The following is a 13,808-nucleotide window of genomic DNA, read 5'->3' on the forward strand; positions in this document are numbered from 1 at the left end:
ATTAGCATTAGCTATTATGATGTCATGTTTTCTTCAAAATAGCTATTCATATCATCACAGGCAATAATATCAAACAGCCCATAATAAAGCCATTCCAATTAATGTGTGAAAACTTTATAAGGCTTCCAGACCACATAATAGTGAGTCATGATTACCACATCTTTTATATATTTGAATCATTTCATACAGTAGGGAAACCATTATCAAACCTCTGAGAGTAGAGGTTTTCAAAATAGGTGTTGATGATCTTCTGTATTTCTATAGAGTCTGTAGTGATTTCACCTTTTGCATTTCTTATTGCATGAATTTGATCTTTTTTCCCCTTTTAAAAATAATATTGTCTAGGGCCTTATCAATTTTATTTATTCTTTCAAAGAACCAACTCTTTGATTCATTGATTCTTTGGATTGTTTTCTTAGTCTCTATTTCATTGATTTCTGCTCTGACTTTTATAATTTCCTCTCTTCTTTTGGCTTTGAGCTTGACTTGCACTTTTTTTCTAGCTGTTTGAGGTGTAGCAACAGGTCATTTATTTGTATTCGTTCTGTTTTCTTGATGTGGGAACTCAGTGTAATAAATTTTCCTCGGAGGACAGTTTTCATTGCATACCACTGGTTCCGGTAAGTTGTATTTGTATTTTCATTTGCTTGCAGGTATTGTTTAATTTCCTCTTTAATTTCACCTGTGAGCCACTGATTACTCAAGAATGTGCTTTTCAGTTTCCATGTGTTTGTGGCATTTTTGCAGTATCTTTTATCATTAATTTCTAATTCCAAATCAGTATGATCTGATAACATGCAAGGGATAATTTCAACACTTTTGCATTTATTTCAATATGTTCTGTGAGCTAATATATGTTCTATTTTAGACAATGACCCATGTACTGCTGAGAAGAATGTGTATTCTGATGTTGTTGGATGGAACACTCTGTATATGTTTATCAAGTCCGTTTGTTCACAGGTGTGGCTCAGTTCTGTTATTTCTTTGCTGATTTTCTGTCTGGTTGATCTGTCCCTTGGTGTCAATGGTGTGTTAAGATGTCCTGTTATAATTGTGTTACTGCTAATTTGGTTTTTCATTTCTGTTAATATTTGTTTTATATAACTGGGTGCTCTGAACTTTGGTGCATACATATTTAAGATAGTTATCTCTTCCTCTTGAAGTTTTCCCCTATACAGTATGTAATGACCTTCTTTATCTCTTCTGCTCATTATTGGTTTAAAGTTCACATTGTCTTCTATCAGAATGGCTACTCTCACTTTTTGGGTGGGGGGTTCCTGTTGCATGTAGTATTGTTTTCCATCCTTGGACTTTCAGTCTGTATCTTTTTGTGTTAGATGGGTTTCTTGTAGACAACATATGGTTGGATGTTGTTTTTTGATCCATTCTGCCAGTCTGTTTCTTTTTATTGGTGCATTGAGACCACTTACATCAATGATTATAAGTGTTATATGTTGGCTTATTGTTGATGTTATCTTTCTGCTGTTGCATCTTTATCTTTCTGTTCGTTTAATTGTCTGCTTTGCTTAGTGGTTTTATCCTAAGTGTATCTTAACTGTCTTTCAGTATTCTTTGCACTTTTGGCTTGGTGATCATGAAGTTCTTCATTTGTTCTTTGTCATGGAAGTATCTTATTTCTCCATCCATTTTAAAGAACACTTTTGCAGGGTACATCAGTCTAGGTTGGAAATTGTTTTCCTTTAGTATCTGAAATACTTCACTCCATGCTCTTCTTGACTTTATTGTTTGTGCTGAGAAGTCTGCTGTGATTCTGATAGATTTTCCTTTATAAGTGATCTGGTTTTTCTCTCTGACAACTTTTAATATTCTATTCTTATGTTGGATTTCTGGGATGGTGATTATTATATGTCTGGGTGTAGTTTTATTTTGGTTATGACTATTTGGAGTTCTATACACTTCAATGATCTGATGTCAATTTCCGATCTCATGTTTGGGAAATTTTCAGCTATTATTTCGCTAAATATCCTCTTGACCTCCTTTATGTTGTCCCCTTCTTTTTCATTAATCCCTATCAATCTTATGTTATTTTTGTTTGTGTTATTGTGAAGTTGTTAAATTGTTATTTTCTGCTCCCTTGTTATTTTAAAATAATCTCTTCTTTCCTGTTCACTAGCTGCAATCTTGTCTTCAAGGTCTGAAATTCTATCTTCACTTTCATTGAGGCGATTTTTAGAGCTTTCAGTGGAATTTTTGATTTCCTGTATATCTCTGTTCATCTGCTTTATATATTCTTTTTGTTTCTTATATTGCTCATCCCAGGATACTATCCTTTTGTTTAGTTCCTCCGGGCTTTTAACTGTTTCTTCTTTGATATGTTCAACATCTTCTTCATTTCTTTTATCATTCCTTCTTTTACCTGGGAGATTATTTATAGTTTGAATTCCTTTAAATCTTCTTGGAATTGCTTCTTTATTTCAGTTGCTACTATGTCTGATATTTCTGGTGTATGGCTTATATTTTCTTCTATGTACATTTCTCCTAAGGTTTCTTTGGATGGACTGGAGTTTGAGATTGTAATTTGTTCTTTCATTTTGTCATTTTCCTATATTTTGTGTTTCAAGTATTATTTCAAGGCTTTCCCAGGGTCTGTTGGAGATCCTCTTCTATGCCCTCAGCTCCTGGGACTCTGGCCACCCAGCTCCCAGGATTGAGCGAGGGTCACTGGGAGTGTGGCAGGCCAGCCCACACCCAGCCCCTGGAACTAATGGTACCCTCTCACCCAGAACTCCAGGGTCCACCAAGCACATCCCTGGAGTGGTGAGGCCACTGCAGGCCCATCTAGGACTTGCTGTGCTTGTTCAGTGCACCAGGAAGCCATGAAGTTTCCTCTCCTGGGCTGAGCTAGGGTCCCAAACTAGCTGGACTTGGGAGAGGGTGCACAGAGTTATTATGCCAGGCTGCCCAGCCTTTGGAACCAATAGTGCCCGCTTGCCTGCTCAGAACTCCAGAGTCTGCCAAGCACTGCCAGTAGCAGGGAGGCTGCTGTAGGCCTGCTCTGTATGCCCAGCATGTGCTGCACTTGTCTGGCACCCTGGGAAGTCACCACATTCCCTCTCTGGGGCTGAGTGAGTGTCCCAAACTAGCTGGACTTGGAGGAAGGTGTGTGGGGCATTTATCCCAGGGTGTCCAGCCTCTGGAACCAATGGTGCCCACTTGCCTGCTCAGAAATTTAGAGTCCACCCAGCACTGCCAAGAGTGGGGAGGCTGGAGGTTTGGAAGAGAACGGCTGGGATTTGGGCAGAACCCTGTGCCATAGTGACATTACTCAGCTGCTTCTGGTACAAAGAGAACTGGCAGGAGCTACTGGGGCTAAACCAAGCTTCTGCTTGGGGCCCAATAAGCGGATACAAAATAGTCACAACTCAGTGACAACCAGAAAGTACAGCCTAATTGATGAACTAACTGGAGGCTAGAGACTAGCCTGTACTGCCCCTGCATCCCAGCCTACCCCAGATAACAGTAAATTGGGGAGGACAGCAAAAACTCAAGCCAGCACGCTTCTGAAAGGCCCTAAGCAATTCGGAGAGGGCCAGAGAACTCCAGGACAGTCTGAAAGAAACCAGAAACATTACAAGAGATAAAAATAAAAAAAAAATCTCCAGCTGCCTAACAGGAGAAAATAAGCCCAGGAGAACTAAACACTGAAGAGAACAAGCACAGTAATCATCCACTACTCGACACAGCATCAGCCGAAATTAAAAAGTACCTACATGATCTCATAGAGGAATTTAAAGCTGTACTCCTGATCCAAGTGAGGCAAGATATAAAGAGATTAATTAAAGAAATGACAAGCCCCGCCCAAGAGAACACAGATGGAAGAACTGAGGAAATCAGAAAAGAAAGAGAAGCATCTGAAGAAGAATTTAAGCATAACTTAGAATACATGAAACAGATCCAAAGAGAATATCAGGAAACTAAAAACTCCATTGAACATTGGCAAAGTGCCTTGACAGAAACTAAAGACAACCTTCTGAAACTTGAAGAGAGATTTAGGGCATATGAACGTGAAAGAAAAAGCCTCTTAAAAATAACAAGGAACCAGAAAGAAGCAATTCTAAAACTGGAAGATGACAAAAAGATACATAACCTAAGAATAAAGAATGTGAGTGAGGAAGCAGGAACATCCAAAAATGAAATACAAAAAATATTCACAGATATATTAAAGCAAAATTTCTCATGTATAGCAAAAAGAAATGATATCCAGATAAAAGAAGCATACAGAACACCAGCTACCTACAACCAAAACAGATCTATGCCTAGACATATAATAATCGAGATCCCAGAAATCCACCAAAAAAATAGAATATTAAAAGCAGCCAGAGAAAAGATGCAGGTTACCTATAACGGGAAATCTATCAAAATAACAGCAGACTTATCAACACAAACTCTTAAGTCAAGAAGGGAGTGGGGAGAAATATTCCAAGTCCTGAAAGAAAAAAATATGCAACCAAAGTTCATATATCCATCAAAACTCTCTCTAAAAATTAATGAAGAAATAAGATACTTTCAAGACAGGGAGGAACTGTGGGAGTTCGTGGCCACCAATCCAACCCTATAGAGAGCGCTGAAGGACATTACAGAGAAAGAGAGGAAGAGATATCAGGATTCCAGCAACAGTGGCAGAGAGGCCTCAGTGAATGGGGCAGACAATGGAATGAGGGAATAAGGTGGACAAATTATAGCAGAAAAGTGGAGTAGCAGACATGAGGCAGAGACGGTAAGCTAGTCTTTAGGATAGACAGCTCTGAAACTATATTTTAAAAAAAGCAGAGGTCATTGCTAATGGTGTATAACAATTTAAAAGACACAGTAGTCCTAGTGCCATATTTAGATTGAATTTAATTTGTTCTGGTCTGTCCACTCATGTCAGATTTGAGGACACAGACCTCTAGAACCAAAAATAGTAGGTTATACCATGGTAACTATCCTTACTTTCCTATTGACTTAGGCTGAAATCCTGTATTACTTACATTGTCTTACTATGACTGATCTTAATTGTATCTGAATCATAAGACTATTGGTTGGCCTTGACTGATTCTATTTGAAATTGGTATGCTTGTTAGAATCAACCCTAAAAGTAGAGGAAACTATTCTGAGCATGACAAGATGTAAAGGATATCCATACTGGTATGAATCAGTAACAGCTCTCAAATCCTACAATGTAGTCAAAGTTAAGTTTTTATAAAAATAGGTGATAGTATGTTTAACTATAATAAGCCAGTGTTGTGGACAAATCTATTGAAAATAACAAGAGATAACATAGTAGCTATGGAAGATCATTTATATTGTAGTTTTATATGTCTTATCCATTGCATGTTTTTCTAGGAAATTGTTTTGCTGTCTTGCTATGACTTGGTTTTCCCTATAATACAGAGAGGATAGATATATAGATAGAAATTCACACATGGGGTTTTTTTTCTCTTAAATTATTTACGGGAACAGATTATATAATGCAAGATGTAAGGAACAAATACTTTGAGGACGAGATGCTGAGAAACCCGAGGCTTATTTTGTAGCATTATAATATAAATTCTAGCAATCCATTGTTTGCTGATTAGAATGACATTGGACTGGTTTCTTCAGTTCAACTTCAGCATATGCAGAGATGGGGACGGCTATCACAAAGAGAATGAGAGATGCGATGGTAGTTGCTATTGTCTTCCCTAATTTGGAACTTGAGGACCTAAAAAGACTTCATCATCCTGTAATGATTTGATTAGTTCTATAATATGCAATAAGTATATAAAGTGGGTGAAGATAGGGACAACTATTGGTAAGAAGCTAGAGTCAGTTAGATAATGAAGATCTCCAGTGGACTTGCTTTGAAATCTGTATTTCTTTAAATTGTTTTTTATTTTTTTTAAATGTTCTGTTCTGTTTTGATATGGTTAATCTTACCCTCTTTGAGATGTAAAACAAATGTGTAGGACTGATAATCATATTACTGAGCTTTTGTTCGATCATAGAGCAGAATGGTTTGTAGGGTCACTTTTTTGAATGTTATTCTAAATACTTTAATTCTATAACCTGAACAGCTATTTCGAAGATGACAATGTGTAACTTATCAACTGGCAATTTCTTACCTTTTGTTTGTCTGTAATTTTGTATTATCTCTACCCTTTTTTTTATCTCCATGTATTTTTTTTTGTTTCCTTTTCTTTAAATTAAAAAAAAAAAGAGTGGGGAGGCTGCTGCAGGCCACTTAGTATGCCCAGGACGTGCCACACTGGTTTGGAGCCACAGGAAGCCACAAAGTGCCCTCTCTGAGGCTGAGTGAGGGTCCCAAACTAGCTGAGATCTTTCCTTTCCTGTTTACTAGCTGCAATCTTGTTTTTGAGGTCTGAAATTCTATCTTCACTTTCACTGAGATGCCCTTTGCACCTCATTGCATCTCATTGCACCTCATTGCATCTTTATCTTTCTGTTCTGTTTAATTGTCTGCTTTGCTTAGTGGTTTTATCCTAAGTGTATCTTAACTGTCTTTCAGTATTCTTTGCACTTTTGGCTTGGTGATCATGAAGTTCTTCAGTTCACTTTCAATGAAATTTTTGATTTCCTGTATATCTCTTTGCATCTGCTTTATGTATTCTGTTTGTTTCTTATATTGTTCATCCAGGGATTCTACCCTTTTGTTTAGTTCCTCCAAGTTTTTAACTGTGTCTTCTTTAGATATGTTCAGCATTTCTTTCATTTCTTTTATCATTTCTTCTTTTACCTGGAACTAACGGTGCCCACCCACTTGCCTGGAACTGATGGCACCCGCCTGCTTTCCTGCTCAGAACTCCAGAGTCTTCCAAACACTGCTGGATTTGGGGAGGTTGTTGTAGGCCTGCCCAGGATGTGCCGCACTGGTCTGGTGCACCAGAAAGCCACAAGGATCTCTCTCTGAGTTGCGCAGGGGTTCCCAAATTAGCTGGACTTGGGCATGGGGGGAGTGTGTGGGGCACTTATGCCAGGCTGCCCAGCCTCTGGAACAGATGTTACCCACCTGCTTGCCTGCTCAGGACCCGAGAGTCCGCCAAGCACTGCTGGGTGCGGGGAGGTTGCTGCAGGGCCGCCCAGGATGCACCTACATCACTCAGTCCTAACTAAGCCTGTGTCCAGGACAAGGCACCTTTACTGTACTGTGCCCACTTAAGACCTGTATGAAGGAGCTACCAAAAGACAGCATCTCACCTGGTCCTCATCTGGACCCATATAAACTATGGGAAGTGGATCTTTAATCCGAATTACTTTTACTTTGTAAGAGGAATCTACAGCTATTTAAGGAGATAAGGATGTTTTACCTAAAGTGATACCTTCTAAGCCCACAATTCTTACACATGAGTTCCCATGATGTGGAAAGGCCCATTCCACTTTCAGAAATAATTTTTTTTAATCTCTACTTTTCAGATGGCCACATTTAAAAAAATATTGCCACACATTTACATACCCATTCGTTTCATTGAGGAAAAATTTCATTTCTTGTCTTCACAGTGCTATGGACCAGTCTAAAAGATACACATCTTGCACTCATGGACTTATTTTGGTTGACAGATTCCAACTGCATTAGTTCATAGCAAAGCCTCATTTGGAGAGAATAAGTTGTGTTATTCTGATAAATAGAAGGGGTGCCTGTATTCTTTCTTGTTTCTTTTTTCATGCTTTCATTTTTCTCTTATTCTAACTTGTGTATTTTCCTCTCTATCATAATGCCTTCATTGATTTTACTCTTTTCTTGCCAAGTTCTACTTGAAAAATGATTGCATAAAAGCAATGCATAGTATTTCTGAAGTCACCAAGGAAATACTGAGGTCAGAAGTGATCTGCCATTTGATCTTTTATATTCAAAAGTCTACCATCTAAAGTCATAAACCAGGGCTGAGTATTTAGCTCAGTGGCATAAGTACCTGCCTTGCAAGCACCAGGTCATGGGTTCAATTCCTGGTACAAAAAACAAAACAAAAACAAAAACACCCAAAAATCTTAAGAGTAAAATCACAAATGAGTCTCAGGGGCTTTTCAATTGTTATTGAATTAAACTCTAGCCTGCAAAGGAATAGAAACATGCCTTCGCTAATCTGAATTTTCTACAATACTTATCCAGGGTTGGCATGGTAATTATGACTGTAAGTGCTTTTAGTTATCATTCTATGAGCCATAATAATTGTATAAAGGGCTTTTTCACAGGGATAAATATAGTATTATTCAATCATGGTCTTTTTATATTCCTGTACTAACAAGTAGTGACATTTTCTATCCGTTTCCTTCTTCAAATCTATCAACTGGAGTAATCTGCCCTTTACAAGTTGCATAATTTTTAGTGTCTTATTTAATATACAGGTGAAAGAATCTGGTGTTTTGTTACTCAGTTCTTCGCATGTATCATCATTAAAGTTGAGTTTTTCTTGTTTCTTCCATTAATGCACAACCTACAGAGATTTTCTTTTTTTTTCTTTTTAGATTTTCAAAGAGCAAAATACTCTGTTCCATCTTACAAGATTTATAGATATACTTTATTTTTGTGTGCATCCTGAAGGAAAATTATTGGTTCAAATTTGGTCAGACAAATGTTTTCCCTTTTCTGAAGGTCCGTCTTTATGGTTTATATATTTTGCTCACAAGGAATGTTACCTTTGAAAGGTATAATCCTACTTAGAAAGTCACAATTTTGAATTCCAAATCATTGTGAACTCCTTTTAGGGAGAAACTTAAGTCCTCTTGTCTGCTGTGCCTATAGAACTTTTTAAATAAGCTTTCTTTTATGAAAATGTATTGACATAAATAAATCATCATTTTAAAGTAAACCCTGATATAGGGAGAGAAAATTGGATTATTATTTAAAATATTGGTTCTGTACTCTTTTCTCTATTTTATATTGTTATTTTACTCATAATAATGTCCCACATTATTTTCAAATGAAAACATATGTGGTTTGCTATATTGCCCTACCTCTAAAACTATACTCTAGTTGCATTAGTCTAAACTTACACAAACTACATCCTCTCCTCTGGATGAAAACAGAAATACATTTCCCTCCTCACTATGATTTTTTTGTGTTATTCCTTTGTAGTTACACAGGGCTACCATTATAAGTGATGGGAGATTTTTATGCCTTTTTTGGCCTTTTTCCTCTTTTTTTGAAAGGTATAATGATTTGAAAAACAAGCTACTCTTAACCTCTCTTGCTGTACTTATAAGACAGGTTCTATTCCTGTATTGTTTAGGCAGGTCTAAAATTCCCCCAATGCCTCATGTGTTTGGAAGGCGACTGTTTTAGGGGTGCTGTATTCATCAGCAGATTCACCTGTGGGTAGGTTCTAGCCTAGTGTGTGATTAGTACTTCTGGCCTAATTGGAGGCGGTCCCCAGGTTGTCAGCTGACCAGGTGTCCCTCTGTTTATAGTTCCTGCTGTCTCTACTTCAGGCAGCCATGAGTTGAGGTGTGCTGCTCTGTCCTGCCTTTTCTGCCATGCTATTTCTGCCTTGGAGCCAGCACATTGTCCACAGCAACAAACTGTGAGCCAAAAGAAACTTCTCCTTTGAGCTGCCCCTTTCAAGTATTTTCTCCCCACAGTGGGAAAGTAGGTCACAAACCATATCTAATCCAAATGTATCAAGACAAACAATCTGTCCTTGCAGAAGTTGTAGAAGTTTTGGATACTTTTAATTATTTGATATATATGTAATGAAAAATAACTAACATATTTCAAATCTTCCTCTACATACATTGTCATGTCCATATTATTTCTCCTCTTTACTATATTGACACAATGTGTACTTGGGTTTCCATGGAGTAATGTGATCTTATTCAATTTTGCAGGAATATAATATTTGCTTAATGAAATAAACATACTAATTTAAATCAATTTAAAATATAACACATAGAGAATTTCTTAAGGGTAACAAATGAAACTAAACTTGTAGGCTCATAGACAAGAAGAACTGAAGAATTAACTGACAAGAATCTCATGTTTCTTTTCTTAAACTAGCTGTATTTTAAGTTTTTACTCTTGATTTATTAACTAAACCCATAGTATTAGCTATTATAACTGAGCACTCATTCCATGCAGAATCCCACTTAAGTTGGATATTTGTATGAATAATGTAATGCGAAAGAAAATGTATCAAATTAGTGAATGAATAACTAGAATGTGAGGAATAACTGTAGATACGAGAATCTTCACCCCAAGTACATTGTAGAGATCTATTATAGAGAAATTTTCTGTAAATTAAAAATGAATAAATTCATATAGCATATTTTCTTCCATGCCTAAGGAATAATTTATAAATAAACCATTGGGAAAAGGAAATTATGAAATATGTGGAAATTAAAGAAAAATTGTGTAAGAAATGACATGGAAAAAAGAAAGGTTCCTAGGAAAATTAAGGCATTTCTTGATAAAATAAAAAAACAGGGTAAGTAACATTTTGTGATGTGCTATCAATTTATAGTCACCAGTCAGTATTTGTTTGTGAAAGAATTGCTGAAATAAATATTCCTTACCTTTAAGAATTTAGAAAAATTAATAAATTAAGCTAAACATTTCTTGTGTTCACTTTTTGTTTCATTTTGCATCTGTCATAATTTTCTGTAATACACAAATGTTATAACTTGCACTACATTATATTTCTATTGCATTTTAAAATAGATAACACTGGATCTTTTTCACATATTCATATATGTTTTAACTTATATTCACATTTTGGGTTTTAAAAATATTTAAACTTTTATCCTTTTAAAATGTAATTCTGTAATTGCATATTATTCCTTTAAAAAGTATTCAATTTCTTCCCATTTCTCCTAGTTCTGCCTATATTTAGACATTATTTTTATCTCTTTCTTCTTAGAAGATGTTATTTTCATGGAATTCTTCACCAGTGGATCATCATTTATTCACAGAAATGGAATAACTGAAAAAGTTGAACCCATGTAAGGGAACTTCATTAGGATACTACTCATGCACATTGATCCCCAATAACAACATCTACTATGGAGAATTAAGATGAACAGCAGATCAGTACATGGTTTTTCAAATACCCAGGTTCCTGTGTCTCCTCATACTGTAAGATCTTCCTAGGTTTTCCATTTCTTCTCTTTGCTAGACTATTTAAACTCAGTCCTTGAGCTTCTCATGTACTGTCCAATCTAAACTCCTACATTTGACTCACAAGCAATAGGGAATCCTCACATCGATTAATAATGTGAAACAGTAATTTGAAAGCATGTTGTTTATCTCTTCAGCAAACATAAGAGGTATCTGTGAAGTGGCAGAGATAATAACTTGCCCTCTACATAAAATACACTTACTAAGAAGCGAAAGTGTAGGTCACAGAAAAAATGGCCAACCACATTTGGCTTACAGAATGGGATTTTAAGAGTTAAACAAAAGTGAGTCAGAGCACACTCAAATGCACACAAGTAGCAGACGGAAAGCAGCTCCATGCAAATCTTTGGGGGACATGATGATAGTGTAAAGTAGGGGACTGTAGTTGGCCAAGAAACAGTTATAGGACATAACAGCCAGTAGGAAAAGCACAGTGACCACACACGTACAGAACAAGTAGCACTGCACCATACAGCCCAGGAAGGAGATGGCTTTGTTCTCATTTAACATATTAGGCAGCATCTTTGCTATGATCACTGTGAAAGAGCAAAAATCTACAAAGGACAAGTAGTTGAGGAAGAAGTACACGGGGCTGTGAAGTTGAACACTGACCTGAATTAGTGCCATCATTCGAGACTGGCCAGCAAGGTTACTCCATAGATGACACAGAGCACCAGGAAGAGGAAGGGTCTCAGCTCAGGGACATCTGACAGGCCAAGGAAATGAATTCTGTTATCACAGTGCAGTTTTCCTCCACTATCACCACCATGAATCAGGTAAGGGAAAATTAACATCCTTTTTTCTGGAAAACAGGCTTATGTCAACTTCAGAGAAATATAAATAACATCAACATAAAAATCTGTTACTGATATCAGAATAGTTAAGCCCTAGGAAAGAGCTGTCCATTATTTAAAGATGTTAAATACCTCTCTTTATGTAACAGTAGTAACCTTATATAACCAAGGCTTTGTATCACACTGTGTTCACATAACCATTAAATTAGATTGTTCCATGGGCTTTATAATAGAATTAAAGATTCAATTCAAGGTTAAGTAAAAATTAATCTCTGTTCTCTATCATATATATTGTGCTTCAGCACAATGAAAGGTATTATAAGCCTATGTGACATAGATTATTTTTTAGTACAGTGTATCATTATCCTTACTTTGCACCACCTGAGATTCTGTAATATCATTCTTGGGAAGTAGGAAACGTGCTAGGAAAAAATTTTAAATGCTCAATTCCTTAAAAGTTCTTCAACACACAGAGAGACTACCAGGCTGTGTTTCTGGTCCCTATACTCTTCATTCAGTTTTCATTCCAGCAGTCAGTGAAGCCTGATTTGTGCCACTGACAAGTTCTGTGATGGAGACAGAGACCAAATCCTCAAATCAACAAGAAGTTCAACGTGAACTTTTAAATTCAGAACTATGCAGAAACAATACAAAATGAAAATATACCCTGAAGCTATGATCAGTTTATAAGGTTGGCAAATATTTATCTAATTTAAATAGTTGTCTATACTACTGGTGATTCTAAAAGATAAATTCTATATTTAAACTTTTCTAGAAAATAATGAGACAGCACAAGTCTCAGCACAAACAGTAAGAAACACTCCATACAATAACAAAAACTGGTTTATGAAAAATTTTATTCTTAATGATCCACTAGAAGTGCTTAATTATAATGAAAAATGTGAATTACAAGGTTAGAAATGTCATGAAATTATTTTTTATGATATTGGTAATAGAAATAAATTCATCTTAAAAGTATAAAAATAAGGAAAATATTAAACTATGGTGGACAATAGAGTAGAAAATTATCATTCTAGCTGAAATTGCACTGGGGAAATGATTAATTAAATATATTTAAAAGCATAGTGATTTTTGCTTGTGTATGTAGACACAAGTATGAAAACATAAAAGTATAAATATGATACTTTTGGAAATATCATATTGTCACTTCAATTTGTCTATATCCTGAAATAAAACACCTTTATGCTTTAAAATGATGTAAGAAAAAAAACCTTTAAATGTATTTCACTGGTAGAGCATTTCCGTATTACGTGTAAGGGCTCTGTGTTCGATCCTCAGTTCCGAAACAGTAAGTAAATAAATAAAAAGTAGTTTTTAAAAAACTGATCAAAGTGAAAGTTTCCTAAGATCTCTCAAGAAGTAGTTTGGGGAAAATGGCTGAATGGTTCCTCTGGCAAGTGCTAAGGGCCATCCAGGCCTTAAGGAACATGCCTGTGGATTTGACCGCATTGGATCTCTGTCACGTTCATAGTCCACAGAAGGGTACAAACCGAGACTTCAACTGCTGGAATGAAAACTCAATGAAGAGAACACGAAGTGGAAACTTGATCTGATATTCTGTGTTGAAGAAATTTTAAGGAATTGGGGAAAAATATGTCAAAATCAGGACTATAGAATCATGGTTTTCTCAAGTTACCTGATCAAAGTATGTAACAAGTAAATAAAAACTAAGTTCTTTAGTCTACATTTAAAGTAGGAAAATTGTGTTCCTCATCTTATGCTGATAACAAGAAAATAGTCTGACAAATCAAAGTGAGTACAAAGAAATTTATCTTCTTTGCTAAGCAGAGAAAATTTTCATGTTCTGAATTCAAAGAAACCAGATTTGAGACACATTAATTCATTGAATAGAATTAAATGACAATGACATTGAGTTCCACTGTGAT

General features: G+C 36.1%; 1 pseudogene; it reads right to left on the reverse strand.

Annotated features, from left to right (window-relative positions):
- LOC101788666 (olfactory receptor 5L1-like) overlaps nt 1-11,876 on the reverse strand; it is a 28,431-nt pseudogene extending 16,555 nt beyond the window's left edge.
- Nucleotides 11,877-13,808: the final 1,932 nt, after the last annotated feature.

The sequence above is a fragment of the Cavia porcellus genome, unplaced genomic scaffold (genome assembly GCF_034190915.1).
Source record: "Cavia porcellus strain 051 isolate PalLab524CR breed Dunkin Hartley unplaced genomic scaffold, mCavPor4.1 scaffold_22, whole genome shotgun sequence".
Taxonomy (NCBI): Eukaryota; Metazoa; Chordata; class Mammalia; order Rodentia; family Caviidae; genus Cavia; species Cavia porcellus.